The following is a 14,084-nucleotide window of genomic DNA, read 5'->3' as shown; positions in this document are numbered from 1 at the left end:
TAATTTTGCCAGATTGATGTCACATTTTTGGGACATCTCTTGTCACAAAAAGGTCGAAGGTTAACGGACAACAGGAAGAAGGCACTCAAAGATGCCCCCAGACCAAGAAGCAAGTCTTTGCTTTCCTTGGTTTAGCCAACTACTGTCGAGGATGGATCCTTCACTTCGCACAAATCACCCAGCCACTATTGGACCTCATGAGTGACAAAGACCTCAACATGTCAGATCCTAAAGAATGGACTCCAGCTGCTGAAGAAGCTTTCCACACCATTAAACAAGCCATACTATACTCATCCGTCATGGGCCTGCCAGAGTACACCAAGCCATTATTTCAAATTCATGATGTCTGCCCTTCTCCAACAACATGGTGCATATAAAAAGCCATATGGGTCCATATAGGCTATTTGACCGGTTACCGGCTAAATAGCCCCTGCGACTACTTGACCTGTTACTGGCTAAGGAGCCACTGCCTTTAGGTTTAGCCTGCTATTAACTATCAAAGGTGCCTCCAACAGAATTTACGTGTGGGAGTGTTCCACGAAGAACAAAAATATTTCTTAACTGACTAGAAGGTGGGTTCACTTTTTTATATTTATATATTTTCTCAGTGTGCAACAAAAGGGCTTTTTGTGCACTGCAATTGATTTTTTTTAAAATTCTCAAGTCGACTGAATGTACAAGCTTGATTTAAAGACAATTAAACAGTGTGTTTAAAAATACATTTAACAAACCACGTTGGTGACAAACCTTTTTCCTGCACAGGCAATAGGTTTAGTCAGAAGGTGATAGCTAAGAGACACATATGTCTTGGGTGGTGAGCAGTGGACAATAACTATTGCCTGTCATCCACGATGGCTTAAACACAGAACAAATGTATTTTGTGGATGTTACCAAAGACAGTGGTGGGGAAACCACGAGGCTCCCTCCCCAGTGGTTTTCACATTTTAGTTGAAATGTTAGGGAAGAGCCATTTGCACCCATTAAAAGAGACTTAAGCAGCTCAGAAGATACTGGCAATGGTGGGATTTGAACCCACGCCTCCTGAGAGACTGAAGCCTTAATCCAGCGCCTTAGACCGCTCGGCCACACTACCTTGGATGAGTCTGTGGAAGTCTTCCACAAACCTAAAGCAATCTATCCCAGATCTCTGAGGGTACAGTGGAACACCCGGCTGACTTGCAGGCAGGCGTGGCCTCAATTCCCAATAGTGTCGGTATGATTATGAGTGCAAAAGGTTGTTTGTGCCCTACGGCTTACTGGTGTTGTCTGCCTTTCGCTTGAAGTCTGGTGGGATAGACTCCATCATCAGGATGTGTAGTATAGGGCCCCTATCAAATTTGTTTACCATGTCTCCCTTCATCAACACGCCTGAATCAAATAATTGGGATCGTTTACATTACATTAGCGTGCCCAACTCCAGCCCTCGAGGGCCGCAATCAAATTTGTTTTCCATGTCTCCCTCCATCAACACGCCTGAATCAAATAATTGGGATCGTTATCAAGCTTCTGGACGATGAGTTGACCATTTGGTTCAGGTGTGATAGAGGAGGGAGATATGAAAAAGAGACCGCAAAGGGGCCCTGAAGGACCGGAGTTGGGCACCCCTCCATGGTTAGATTACTGTCATTGGCTCGTTGGTCTAGTGGTATGATTCTCGCCTAGGGTGTGAGAGATCCCGGATCCAACTCCCGGACGAGCCCTGGTTTTATTGAATTATGATATGTGATGGGGTGGGTGATATGGGACATTAGCCATCTAAGAAAAAAAGTGTCAGTTTAAGAGCTCCTCTAGCTTGTTGGCCAATACTTGAATAAACTTGAACATTGGAAGACATACTGAGGCAGATATAATGAAAGTTAAGGCCGCGTCTGAAGAGGCGGGGATGCAACAATTCAGAGGCCGGAGAGTATGACAACTCTCCAGGCTCCCCAAAGCTATTTCCCGCTGAAAAGCTGCTTCAACTGTGTTTTTAATAGAGATAAGACAAGTCATAACAATCGGAGGCGTTAATACAAATGAAGGAGGTGGAGTACAAAAGGTGTCGTGTACATTTTAACCAATAGATGTAAATTAAATTATATTCTAGCAACCTTTAATACATCAGAGTGCAAAAGGGTGCACGATTAAATATAAGAATACCATTTATATTTCACATTAGCCACCTAAGGAAAAAAGTGTCACCGTATGGGCACCCCTGGCACGTCTGTCACATTGACTTTAGAAATTTGACAGATAAGCCGGGTCAGCACAAGATACGATACATATAAAAAACTGCATCCGTTAACAGTACATGTGAAACATAAACAGAAAAAAAGAAGTAAAGTATTAACATACTCATTACTCATTATTATAGTAAAAAGTAGAATGTACAAAGTAAAGTAAAAAGCAATGTAATAAGAAATATTCAAATGTAATTTAAAAAAAGATAGAGGGGCTGTAAAACACGAAAAACAAAAAGAGTGGACAGAGCTACTGCCACAGGCGAATTATTCGATCAAAATTTTTATTGTAAGACAAAATGTTGTGTGGCGAAGTGGTCGTATCACAAGGTTCGATTGTACAGTGTTTAGCATGTGAGAAGGAAGATTATGTTTAGTAATGTTTATTTACTTTTGATGTGTATGCGTGAATGTGCGAGTCTCGGGTAAAGCACATGGAATAGTAAGCTATGAGTCAATTTTCAAATCAAGTTGGTTGTTGATTTTATAAAACAGCTGCAGTAGCTCAGTTGGGAGAGTGTTAAACTTAAGATCTGAAGGTCCCTGGCTCAACCTCTAGTGTCGGCATCACATCAGACTTTGAAAACCCTGCCTAATTCAGCTAGCAGTCCGTTTTCGGTTTCCTTGTAAGCCATGAGTCACTTGGCAATCAAGTTAGATTCTAATCACCTCCGTGACCCAAATAGGCTCAGACACACATTGTTGAAAATTTACGACAATAGGTGTTAAATCACAAAGGTTGTTCAGACAGTGATCTCGCTCAATCAGCATCTTCTTAAGTGTCCTTCTAGGTCTGCATTCTGTGGTGAAGGTCCAGTAAACAGTCCTTGGGACGAGGACTTGGTGACTTCTTACAATCGTGAGTTCTCCTCAGATAAATTGAAGAAGCATTCATACGTAAATGATTAAATACATACATATATAATAGTATTACTGAATACTGTCCAACACTATGGATAAATATTTCTTTTCTCATATTTACATGTAATTTTTGATTGTTTTCATTTTTTTACGCGTCTTGTTCAGTTATTTTTTTAAATGATACTGCATTGTTTTGTTGGTAACATGCTCTCAAGTATGTGTATGAATCTAGATGCAATTTCAAGAATACTTTTTTCACAGCAATGGTAACTCTTGGCAGTGGGGTAGTTTGCTTCTACAAAAAAGGAACTGATGTTGTGTGTCCCGGTGGTGGGGTTAATCAGTCCCAGTGATCTTTGGACCAAAGTTGACCGGAGCTTTGTAGCCCTGGTAGGGTTACCCATGGCCAACTTGTCTGATGTGAGGGATCAGACAAAGATTGGCTCAGAGGACCTCTTATGATGAGCAACACTATTGGACGAAATCTTCCTTTGCCGGGACGCGGTTAGGAAAGATTCTGAGCGTGAGGTTGAGAAATACAGGCTCGACACAGTTTATTGATAGTTTAGTAATAGTGCCAGCACATTGCTGTTTATCTCATTTAGGCAGAGCATGGTGCCGAAAATGCCAAAGCCGTGGGTTCGACCGTGGAACGGGCAAAGCCTCCCGAGAACAGAAGTTGTCAAAGAGGCAGCCGGGGAACATATCCGGCCTGCTGCATCCTTTTGTGCGGTTTCACACCCTTGCTCTAGAGTAAGTTAAGATTGCCTAAAATGATTTATTTTGCCATAAGATAACAGTTTAGCTAGCTGACAATTGCAATTGCGGTCATTACACAAAAATCATGGCCACTTTGCACAACATTTGTCATAACATGTGTTTAGCTAGTTGACATGTTGCATTTGCATAATCATGCAAATACCTGGATTTTGTAGCACGTGGCCTGTTAACTCAGTTGGTCAGGGTGTGGTGCTAATAACGCCAAGGTCGTGGGTTCAACCCCCACACAGGCCATGACCTCTGTGTATTTGTTGAATTTGCCCAACTACAACCTTTTCCCTGACATAACATAATATGTTGTCTTGATATTTCTTCAGTTTCTGTGAGCTGTTAATTTCTATGCTCCAGAAGGCAGAAGATGTCACCCAAGATGTGAATCATCTCAGTGAGGGAATACTATCTAGGTTCGTTCACACCACATTTCTGTTCTTCCCAAATTCTTCTGAAATTAAATTTGTCTTCATACTCAAGCGGGCAGAACAGTGTTTCTCAACTTTGCTTAGCCTCCAATGAGGAAGCCTGTAGAAAATCCTAATAGGATTTGTAATACAAGACAAAGTCTCTTTGCAATGGCTTGTTTATACATTATTAGTTTTTGTAAGTATAACAACATCGTAGTCATCCTTATGACTGACATGTCAGCATAAACACCCAACTGTCTGACTGAATAATCAATCTTAGTCTTGTCATTGACTTGATATGTCAGCACAAAAACTAAACTGTCCGACACTGATCAATTACTTTTTGCCCTGCTAATGACTGAAACGTAACTGTCCAAAGTCCTACTGACAACTGTCAGTTTTGCCTGTAGTCAAGACACACTCACTGGTCATTTGACAAGAGTTGCAAGAACATTGCGCTGAACAGGACTCCACCGTAAGAGCTCTCACTCTCCACTTTACAGTCTGGTAATAAACCTATTCCCTATTTAAATTGATCTCACTCTTTCTTAGCCTGCTCCTGGAGTTGCATTTTCAGACCTATCACAAACGCTCTCCCAACTGAGCAATTTCGGCTGATTGATAAAAATATCAACCAACTTGAACTGCAAATTTACTCATGGCTTACTAGTACAATATTACAATTGGAGAATTAACTGATATTGAATTGGTTAAGAGAGTCCAATGGACTGACGAAGACCGAGGTCGATTCAGGGAACGCTCTTCAACATTTCCTATTTGAGCCTATTCGGGTCGTGTTGGTGTCAAGAGTCAAACTTGACTGCAAAACAACTGATGGCTTACAAGTAAACATTTTTTAAATGTACTGCCAGTTGATTTAGGGGGGGGACTGCAAATTGACTCAATGCATACTAAAACAATACAGTCGAACCTTGTGATACGACCGCTTCGCCGCGATGAAAATTTTGATCGAATAATTCACCCGAGATACGATCTTAATTTCGTGATGCGACCAAGCCAGGTGGCCATGGCACTGTCTTTTTTTGCGTCTCTTCCGTGTATAAAATATTTCTACGCCACTGGGCGGACTTTGCATTTCCCCACCCACCAGCTTTTTCCCCCGCGTTGGGTACATTTACAGGTAAACAATATTACTATGGATCGGCAGAGTTCTGCAACGCAAAAGTCTTGACAATGGACACGAAAGGCGAAATAATTGAAAAATATGAGTGAGGTACGTTTTACTGAGTACGCTAGGCAATATGAGAGGAGTACGTCAACCATTTCGACCATCCTTAAGCAGAAGGATGCATCAAGACATTTTCCTTGATGATTGCCGAGGAAAGTTACATCCCCCAGAAAGTTTTCAACTGCGATGAAACTGGTCTTTTTTAGAAAAAGATGCCCAGGCGGACATTCATCGAAGGACCGCGGAACAGCCCCCTCCTCCTACTCCGTGTGTGTCATTGTCTCTCCCCTCCGCATTGTCTCTCCCCTCCGAAAAATGTCTTTTTTGCATCTCTTTTGTGTATAAAATATTTCAATGACCACTGGGCTGACTTTGCATTTCCCCACCCGCCCGCTTTACTCCCCATATTGGTCTACATTTATATACCAGGTAAACAATATTACTATGGATCGGCAGAGTTTTGCAAAGAAAAGGCGACTGTTGACAATGGACAGGAAACGTGAAAATATTTAAAAATGTACTAGGAGTATTATATTACTTCTCATTTGCTGCTCATAAGAAGATCTGCGGTATATTGGCTCACAATTCCCTCTTTTTAATATTTCTGGTCTCAACTCTCTCTCATAGTCATAGGTACCGTTCAAAGCGGTTGCGACCAGATATATTACAACGGTGGGGGTGGGGGTTTTTGTTGCGAGCCAGAGGCAATGTTGTTTTATGAGCAGTGGAACGATCGCTAGTACTACAAGAATACTTTTCGTTTTATTGATTGATTGATTAGCCTCTCTGGTACTAAATTCTGGGGGCCAAGCTCCTTTTTGTTCTGTATTGTATTGTATGTCGGAGTGATAAAAAAACAGGTTAAAAATGTTCTCTTTTAGTCGTCTAGTTTTAAAAATTCTGCGACCAACTTCGGTCTTGTCCAGAGGTCTTTGATAGTTAGATTTGTGGGGTCATTTGGACACGAAAAAGATGCTCAGTATTGTGGGGGGAAAAGTTGCAGCTTCTAATACTTTTCGTTGGCAAGTGGTCGTGGGTTATCCTATTGTGAGGACATTTGTGTGCATCATTTTTGGAATATTTTGAAGGGAATACGTAGAAAAACATCAAACATCCCATCGATAGCAAACGTAAGGTTGGAGGCAAGGGAAAAAAAGATTAAAACAAAATTAGAATTCAGTTTTGTGTAAAGTTACGTTAAACGTTTGTTTAAGTGTGTCTGTATATATGTCAGGTTCATTAATAATTACCTTCGTCCGTAATTATCAATAACTGCAGGAAGACATCTTATTCAATTATTGACATTTAATTAAATAGAAATGGATACAACAGATAAAAGCCTCCGGAGGGGAGCGTTACAGCAAGTGTCACCTTACAACTTCCGAACGTCTCCCCGAATAGACGTTTTCGTCCCATTCTTATGGTCACAAGTTACAGAGTTGTTGATCATTCCATCACGTATGAGTAAAAACAACATCTGGGACTACAATAACAATCAAAGTATTTTACTAATAACAAAAACAGGGACTAGACCTAACAACATTTAGATTAGAGTAATTATACAACCTCCTTGACCTAAGAATCATATAATATAATCATAATCATATAATCGTTACATACAGAAAAACCCGAAGTGTACGGTTACATAACGATAACAATATTCTTGTTATTGTCCGAATAGCCCTGTCCTCGTCACCAAGGGCCCACCAAATCTCAAGGACCCAGATTGGGTGGATTGTTTGTATAACCATCCTGGAACAGGCTGTCTAGGTTAAAGGTGACTTGGCGTGACCTCAACACTTTTGAAAAACAGAAAGAGAATGATTTAACAAAGTAATGAATTAATACAAAGAAAAGAAAGAGAATGATTTAATAAAGAAATGAATTAATATAACTATTATAATAATAAAACAGAATAAACCCAACATAGGATCACTTGCTCTGGCAGATAATGTGTTAAGATAGCAAGAAACAAAATGATCCATAAGGGTCAGGCTAAAATGACCTGAAACATTTGTAGGTTTAAAAAATAAAAAAAAGTCAAGAATCAAAAATGTGTTTTAATTTTATGAACCTAAAATGAAAAAAAAATCCCACAAAGCTCTGATTTTTGGAGTGCAACGGCTGAGTCAAGTGCACGGCTTCATACGAGGTGAGCCTCTCAAATAAAAAATGTGAAACATTGCACAAATGACATTCATAATTTCCATTTTCTGAACGGCTCTATCCTCTCCAGGGTTATGCTGTAGTTTATTTCAGCTGACTTCAGGCCAGAGGCAGGTGACACCCTGAATCAGTGAACAGACGATCGCAGGGCACAAAGAGACAACCATTCACGCACACACTCATACCTAGGTTAATTTAGTGTCCAATCGGCCTACCATGCATGCTTTTTTAGGAATGCGGGAGGAAAACGGAGTACCCTGAGAAACCCCACGCAAGCCCAGGGAGAACATGCAAACTCCACGCAGCTGGACCGACTTGGATTTGAACCCAGGACTCCAGAGCTGTGAGGTCGATGTGCTAACCACTTGCATCACTGGGCTGAAGCTTAGTTATTATTTGTTGATTATTTTTTGTCTGTATGTTGTTGATATTTGTGCACTACATGGTGAAAGCATTAAATCTCATTACACTTGTACGGCAGTGGTGGGCCGTCGGGGCCTTCAAGGCCTTCTCTGATACCCTAAGAAATATCTGAATCATGTCATTGTCAATCAATACTTATTAAATAATTCCAAATTGTCGGTTAGCTTCCTTTCTTCCTGGTTGCACTACTTCTAGATGTGTGTTTTCATATTGAAGCATTCAACCAACCACATTTGAGCCATTATTTGTTGCCAGGGTCAGAAATCTGCCTCACAGCCTTCACAATCAGTTCTGCGGGCCCTGCTGCATTAAAACAAGCGTCGATAAGACTGTTGCTTTAACCAATCAGATTTCGAGTTGGCAACACCACAATGTAATATAGCGGGCGTAGGGATACGTCATTGCCTTGTTGCAGGTGGAGGGATACGTCATCGCTTTCACCAACTATGAGGCTAGTCATTAGCCAGAGCTACCAAACTGTATTTGGAGCGGGCTGCACAAGCAAATATATTGTTGTGTTGATCTAAAGCCATTTTCAAGACGGACTATGCCAGACATGACATGCTTGACTTCCAGCATTAGCTTGGATGGCAATATAAAAGAAGAAAGAAAAGAGGATGGATATTGTGTACAGTGAAAAAGGATTTTTTTGTGAGTAAAATATGGCTATAATACTAAATAATATTTCAGTTGTGGGCCAAGTTCTGATATCTGAAAAGCTCCAGTGTTTGTATTTAATCAATGAATGCTGCTAGGAAGTGGATTTTACCCCAGTTTAAGTGCATTTTTTGCCATTTCACCATTGACATCCATCGCTGTCTTTTCCCGGGGAAATCACCCCACTGGCCCAGTTGTAAGCTCCAGTAATTTTATTTAATCAATAAATGCTTCCAGGAAATGGATTATGCCCATTATTATGCATTTATCTTTTGATTATTTTTATGTGTTGCAGCTGTAGCTGCAGTCGAGGTTTTATAGCCATAAAATAGTTTTTGAGGGTTGGATTGATTCGTTGAAGGCACTACGAGAAAATGCACGGACCACCATTTATACTACTCGTTGACAAGTGGCCGCGCGTTATCCTATTGTGAGGACATTTGTGAGCATCATTTTCGGAATATTTTGAAGGGAAGACAAAAGCAAACAACCCTCTTTAGGTTGTATCCGAAAGTCAGGGTGGAGGCGGGGCAAACAGAGCCATTCCGGCTGGGAGAAGAAAGGTATAAAAATGTAAAACAAAATTAGTATTAAGTTTAGTGTAAGGTTAGATTCAATTTATTTTGGAGTGTGTCTGTGTTGCACCCTCCATTTTCATAACTTGAAACACAGGGAGAAATAATCCCGCAGAGATTAGTCGTTGTCTTCAATCCAATTTTTACTGTAATGACTAAAAATCTCCCGTGCCTCCACCTATGTGCACCGAGACATCAATAATCGAATACCGATTCAGACTTTAACATGTCACTCTTGCTATTTGGATCAAGGCATCAACAATCGAACACTGATAAACTTCCAATCCAAAACTAGTTGTACATCACACATGCAATCATTAATAATTTAAATACTTTAGCATGTCACATCTGCACCGTAATCAAGTTAATTTAAATTAGTTTCTTATTTGACGAGCTTGTTGCCGTGCAAAAAGTCATATATGACTAAATTATGGAGGCAATGTATAGTATTTTGAATGCATCACAAAATTGCTTCTCATTGGTTTTATCATAAATATACTACCTTGATAACTATGAATATATTTACATACCTAAGCATGTTCATTTATGCAAAATAGGAAGGGCATGTTTGTGTTTTATGGAATTACTTACCTGGATATAAACCTGGTAAAATCTTTTTTTAGGTTTGTAGTGTTTTGTAAAGATTTCTTCTTGGCTTTTTCTCTTTCTTGTGATTGTCCATTGCCTTCACCTGTGCATGTCGTCGCTCAACTGTTTTCAACGTCTCGTTAACCCAAGTCTGTGTTATTTAGTCCTAGTTACTTTGTTTGTCCATTCTTTCAACATTTAAAACTAAACATTTTGTTAAAATCAAACCCAAAAAGTATTTTTCCCCAAAAGAGAGCTTTATTGGAACGACCAAAATAATGTGTATTGCAGTGAATCGGTTTACATTTTATAAAAGGACAAAAGTATAAAGACATTATACATTTTTTTACAGAAAATTAAATGTGTTTTATACCATATTTCTACAAGAAGAAGACACATCCTAGATTCTATATATAAATTATAATATTCATAACACGCAATAGTTTAATTTCATTTTCAAGATGAAGTGTTTAAAATTTCTTAAGATTGTCTTTAACTGAAGATATTTTATAGTGTGGAATTATATTACAGAAAATTGAAAATTAAGACGAAAAAATTTAAATTAAGAATATAATTGCCTTTCATGCAGAAATTGATGAAGCAAGCAATTGTTTTTTGGCCACTACTTCCCACATTTGTGTCATCAACTGCGCAGGAATACGTTTTTTCACCAATGTGGGTTGTCATGTGCATAAATGTTGTTTTAAGTTTTCCTTGTAAGCGAATGCTTGAGCACAAACTGGGCAGGTAAATGTTTTTTCACCAGTGTGGGTTCTTGCGTGCCTCATTAAGCTTCCCTTCTGTGTAAATGCTTGACCACAAACTGTGCATGAAAATGGTTTTCGCCAGTGTGGGTTCTTGCGTGACGATTTAGGTTTCCCTTCTGTGTGAATGTTTGTCCACAATCTGAGCATGAAAATGTTTTTTCACCAGTGTGTGTTCTTGCGTGACTATTTAAGCTTCCCTTCCGTGTGAATTTTCGACCACAAACTGAACACGAAAATGGTTTGTCACCCGTCTGGGTTCTTGTGTGTCTTTTTAAATTGTGCTCATGAGAAAAAGCTTTAACGCAAAGTGGGCACGAAAAGGGTTTTTCACCAGTGTGGGTTGTTGTGTGGGTTTTTAAATGTTGCCGTTGAGAAAAGGTTTGACCACAGACTGGGCATGAAAATGGTTTTTCACCAGAGTGGGTTCTTGTATGTACTTTTAACGTTCCCTTATCTGTAAAAGTTTTACCACAAACTGAACACGAAAATGGTTTTTCACCAGTGTGGATTCTTATGTGGGTTTTTAACATTCCCTTATCTGTAAATGTTTTACCACAAACTGAGCACGAAAATGTTTTTTCACCAGTGTGGGTTCTTGCGTGTACTTTTAAACTCCCTTAGTGTGTGAATGTTTTACCACAAAATGAGCATGAAAATGGTTTTTCTCCAGTGTGGGTTCTCGTATGTCTTTGTAAATTTTTCTTTTGAGAAAATTCTTTACCGCAGAATGAACAGGAAAATGATTTATCATCAGCGCAGCGTTTTAATTTGACTTTGGGGATGAATCTTTGTCTGCAAACTGAGCAAAAAATTGTTGTTTCACCCATGTGGCTCATCATAATTCTTTTCAAATTAGACCTTTTTCCAAATGTTTTCCCACACTGAACGCATTTGCTGAGTTTGTCACCTCTGGGATTTTCCTTAAAACTTTCATCGTTAACATCGTCGTGAAGCAAGTCGTCACTATCTGGTAAAGGAGAAATTGAACTTTCTGCTTGCCATCCGTCTGTTGAGCTGCCGCTCAGAAGCTCCACCCCTACGCTGGCCACGCCCATATCATCCCACTTCACGGACTCACCAGGTGACCAGGTGGCATAATCTTCCTCATTTTTGATTGGGAGTTGCTCATCTATCATTGTTTGTTGAGAGAACTCTGGCTCCTCCTCTTTAATTCGGGGCCATGAGGAGGTGTTTGCAGGTTCTGCCCCTCACCTGGCTCTGCCAAGATCACCTTGCCTCATCGACACCTCACAGGTTGACCAGGTGACATCATCGTCCTACATCTTGATTGGAAGTCGCTCTTCTCTCATTTGTTGTTGAGGGAAACCTGGCTCCTCCTCTTTGATTTGGGAGAGCTCAACTTCCTCTTTAAGACCAACAAACTCTTGCCCATCAGGTCTAAGATTTTCCCTGAAACCTGCAAAGACAAAAAGATATGTATACCGACATGTAGTCAAAAACGGGAAATATTTGTTCTTACTTTTACAAGTTTATTATCACAGCATGGTTGAATATTTTGCAAAAATGTATACAAGAAAAGTCACGTTTTAGGTTCGATCCTGTTATGATCTTGTAAATGGCCCCAAAGCAGGCGAGATAGAAGTCCAGTTCTTTGTTCACCTTTTATTTATACGTGCTCAATTCTACTATATACAGTTCGTGTCCTGTTGGAACTCCTGGCTGTTCCTTCTTCCTTTTGCCAGTCTGTCTCTTGCCGTAGTTCAAGTCCAATCCTGTCGATATCCTGGGTAGTTCTCCTCCAATCCGGGTCGTTTATCCTTTGATTTCCTTTGGTAGTTCCTGGGCGAAAAAGGGGCAATGAATCAACATAGAACAATGGCATGTACCAGGGGTTGCTTCAGCGAGCGAGCTGGGATTACGATCCGGCAGCTGGTTGGGTATCCGGTGGCCTTATATCCAGGCATAACCTTGATTGCCTCCACCTGGCGCCACTCCGCTCGTTGGAGCTGGGCCAGTGATTGGTTGGTCTGGAACACCTCGCCACCAGTCGTGTCTGAGGCCTGACATTACCTCCCCCTCTACGCGGGCCACTTGGCCCGCCACGAGGGGCCCCCGGGTGGTCACGGTGGAAATCCTCAATCAGTTCCCGGCATAGGATGTGGCGGGCAGGGACCCAGCTCCGCTCCTCGGGACCGTAGCCCTTCCAGTCGACGAGGTAATGCAAGCCACGGCCCCGGCGGCGAGCGTCCACCAGCCTCTCCACCAAATAAGCCGGGCCTCCATCGACCATTAGTGGAGGGGGTGGAGGGGGATTGGGTGGGTTCAAGGAACTCGAGGCTACCGGTTTAATCTGAGATACATGGAAAGTGGGGTGGATACGGAGGGATGGTGGGAGCTTTAGACGCACTGCGCAAGGGTTGATTATCCGCTCAATCCTATATGGCCCCACGAAGCGGGGAGACAGCTTCCGGGACTCTGTCTTAATGGGAAGATCGCGGGTGGACAACCATACCTTCTGGCCAACAACATAGGTGGGTGCTGGGGCACGACGGCGGTTTGCCTGCTTCTGGGCAAGGTTTGAGGAGCGCAGCAGTGCAGCCCGGGCCTTCTCCCATATAAGGCTACATCTGGTCATGTGTGCCTGGACGGAGGGAACTGCAATCTCTGCCTCCAGCGAAGGAAAACAGGGGGGTTGGTAACCTAATGAACACATGAAGGGAGACAGGTTAGAGGAAGCGTTGGGGTGGAAGTTGTGCGCATACTCGATCCATGGTAGTTGTTCGCTCCAGGTGGTAGGATCGGCATGAGTGGCGCAGCGGATAGCCGCCTCCAGTTGTTGGTTAGTCCGCTCACATTGGCCATTAGATTGAGGGTGGTAACCTGAGGAGAGGCTAGGGGTGATCTTTAACGCAGCACAAAAAGCCGACCAAACATGCGACGTGAATTGTGGCCCCCGGTCGGAGACCACGTCGGCAGGAATTCCATGTAAGCGGACAACGTGTTTTACCAGGAGCTTGGCAGTTTCCAGGGCTGAAGGTAACATGGGTAGGGGGATGAAATGGGCTGCTTTGGAAAAACGATCGACCACAGTGAGAATGACGGTGTTACCCTGGGACTTAGGGAGGCCTGTGACGAAATCGACCGCAATATGGGACCAGGGACGGCTGGGGATCTGGAGAGGGAGAAGATAACCCGAGCTTGGCTTATTAGAGGTCTTATTACGTGCACATACTTCGCAGGCCAATACGAAGGATCTTGTGTCCGCTCTCAATGTTGGCCACCAGAAGCGTTGGCGCAACACCGCCTGTGTGCGGGCAACCCCCGGGTGGCAGGTAAGCCGTGAGGTGTGGGCCCATTCCAATATCCTTGGACGCATTGGTGTGGGAACAAACAATTTCTTTTGATTACCTCTCCTAGGGTCCGGCTCCACATCCTGGGCCCTTAACACCTCCGCCTCTAACCCTAATTCCATACTGGCCAGAATGCGGGAGGAGGGT

The 14,084-nt window shown here is 42.0% G+C and overlaps 1 protein-coding gene, 2 non-coding genes and 1 pseudogene across 3 annotated transcripts in view; 2 read left to right on the top strand and 2 right to left on the bottom strand.

Annotated features, from left to right (window-relative positions):
- The window catches only part of LOC144213350 (uncharacterized), a 324,366-nt gene that overhangs the window by 17,730 nt on the left and 292,552 nt on the right, over positions 1–14,084 (top strand). The window lies entirely within an intron of this gene.
- Positions 1,012–1,093, bottom strand: trnal-aag (transfer RNA leucine (anticodon AAG)). Its single transcript has one exon. It is a non-coding gene; the product is annotated as a tRNA-Leu (tRNA).
- On the top strand, positions 4,021–4,094 carry trnai-aau (transfer RNA isoleucine (anticodon AAU)). The gene has a single exon. It is a non-coding gene; the product is annotated as a tRNA-Ile (tRNA).
- Positions 10,528–14,084, bottom strand: part of LOC144213374 (uncharacterized) — a 206,758-nt pseudogene continuing 203,201 nt past the window's right edge.

The sequence above is a fragment of the Stigmatopora nigra genome, chromosome 20 (assembly GCF_051989575.1).
Source record: "Stigmatopora nigra isolate UIUO_SnigA chromosome 20, RoL_Snig_1.1, whole genome shotgun sequence".
Lineage (NCBI taxonomy): Eukaryota > Metazoa > Chordata > Actinopteri > Syngnathiformes > Syngnathidae > Stigmatopora > Stigmatopora nigra.
Note: the sequence above shows the minus strand (reverse complement) of the source record. Positions and strands in the feature narration are given on the sequence as shown.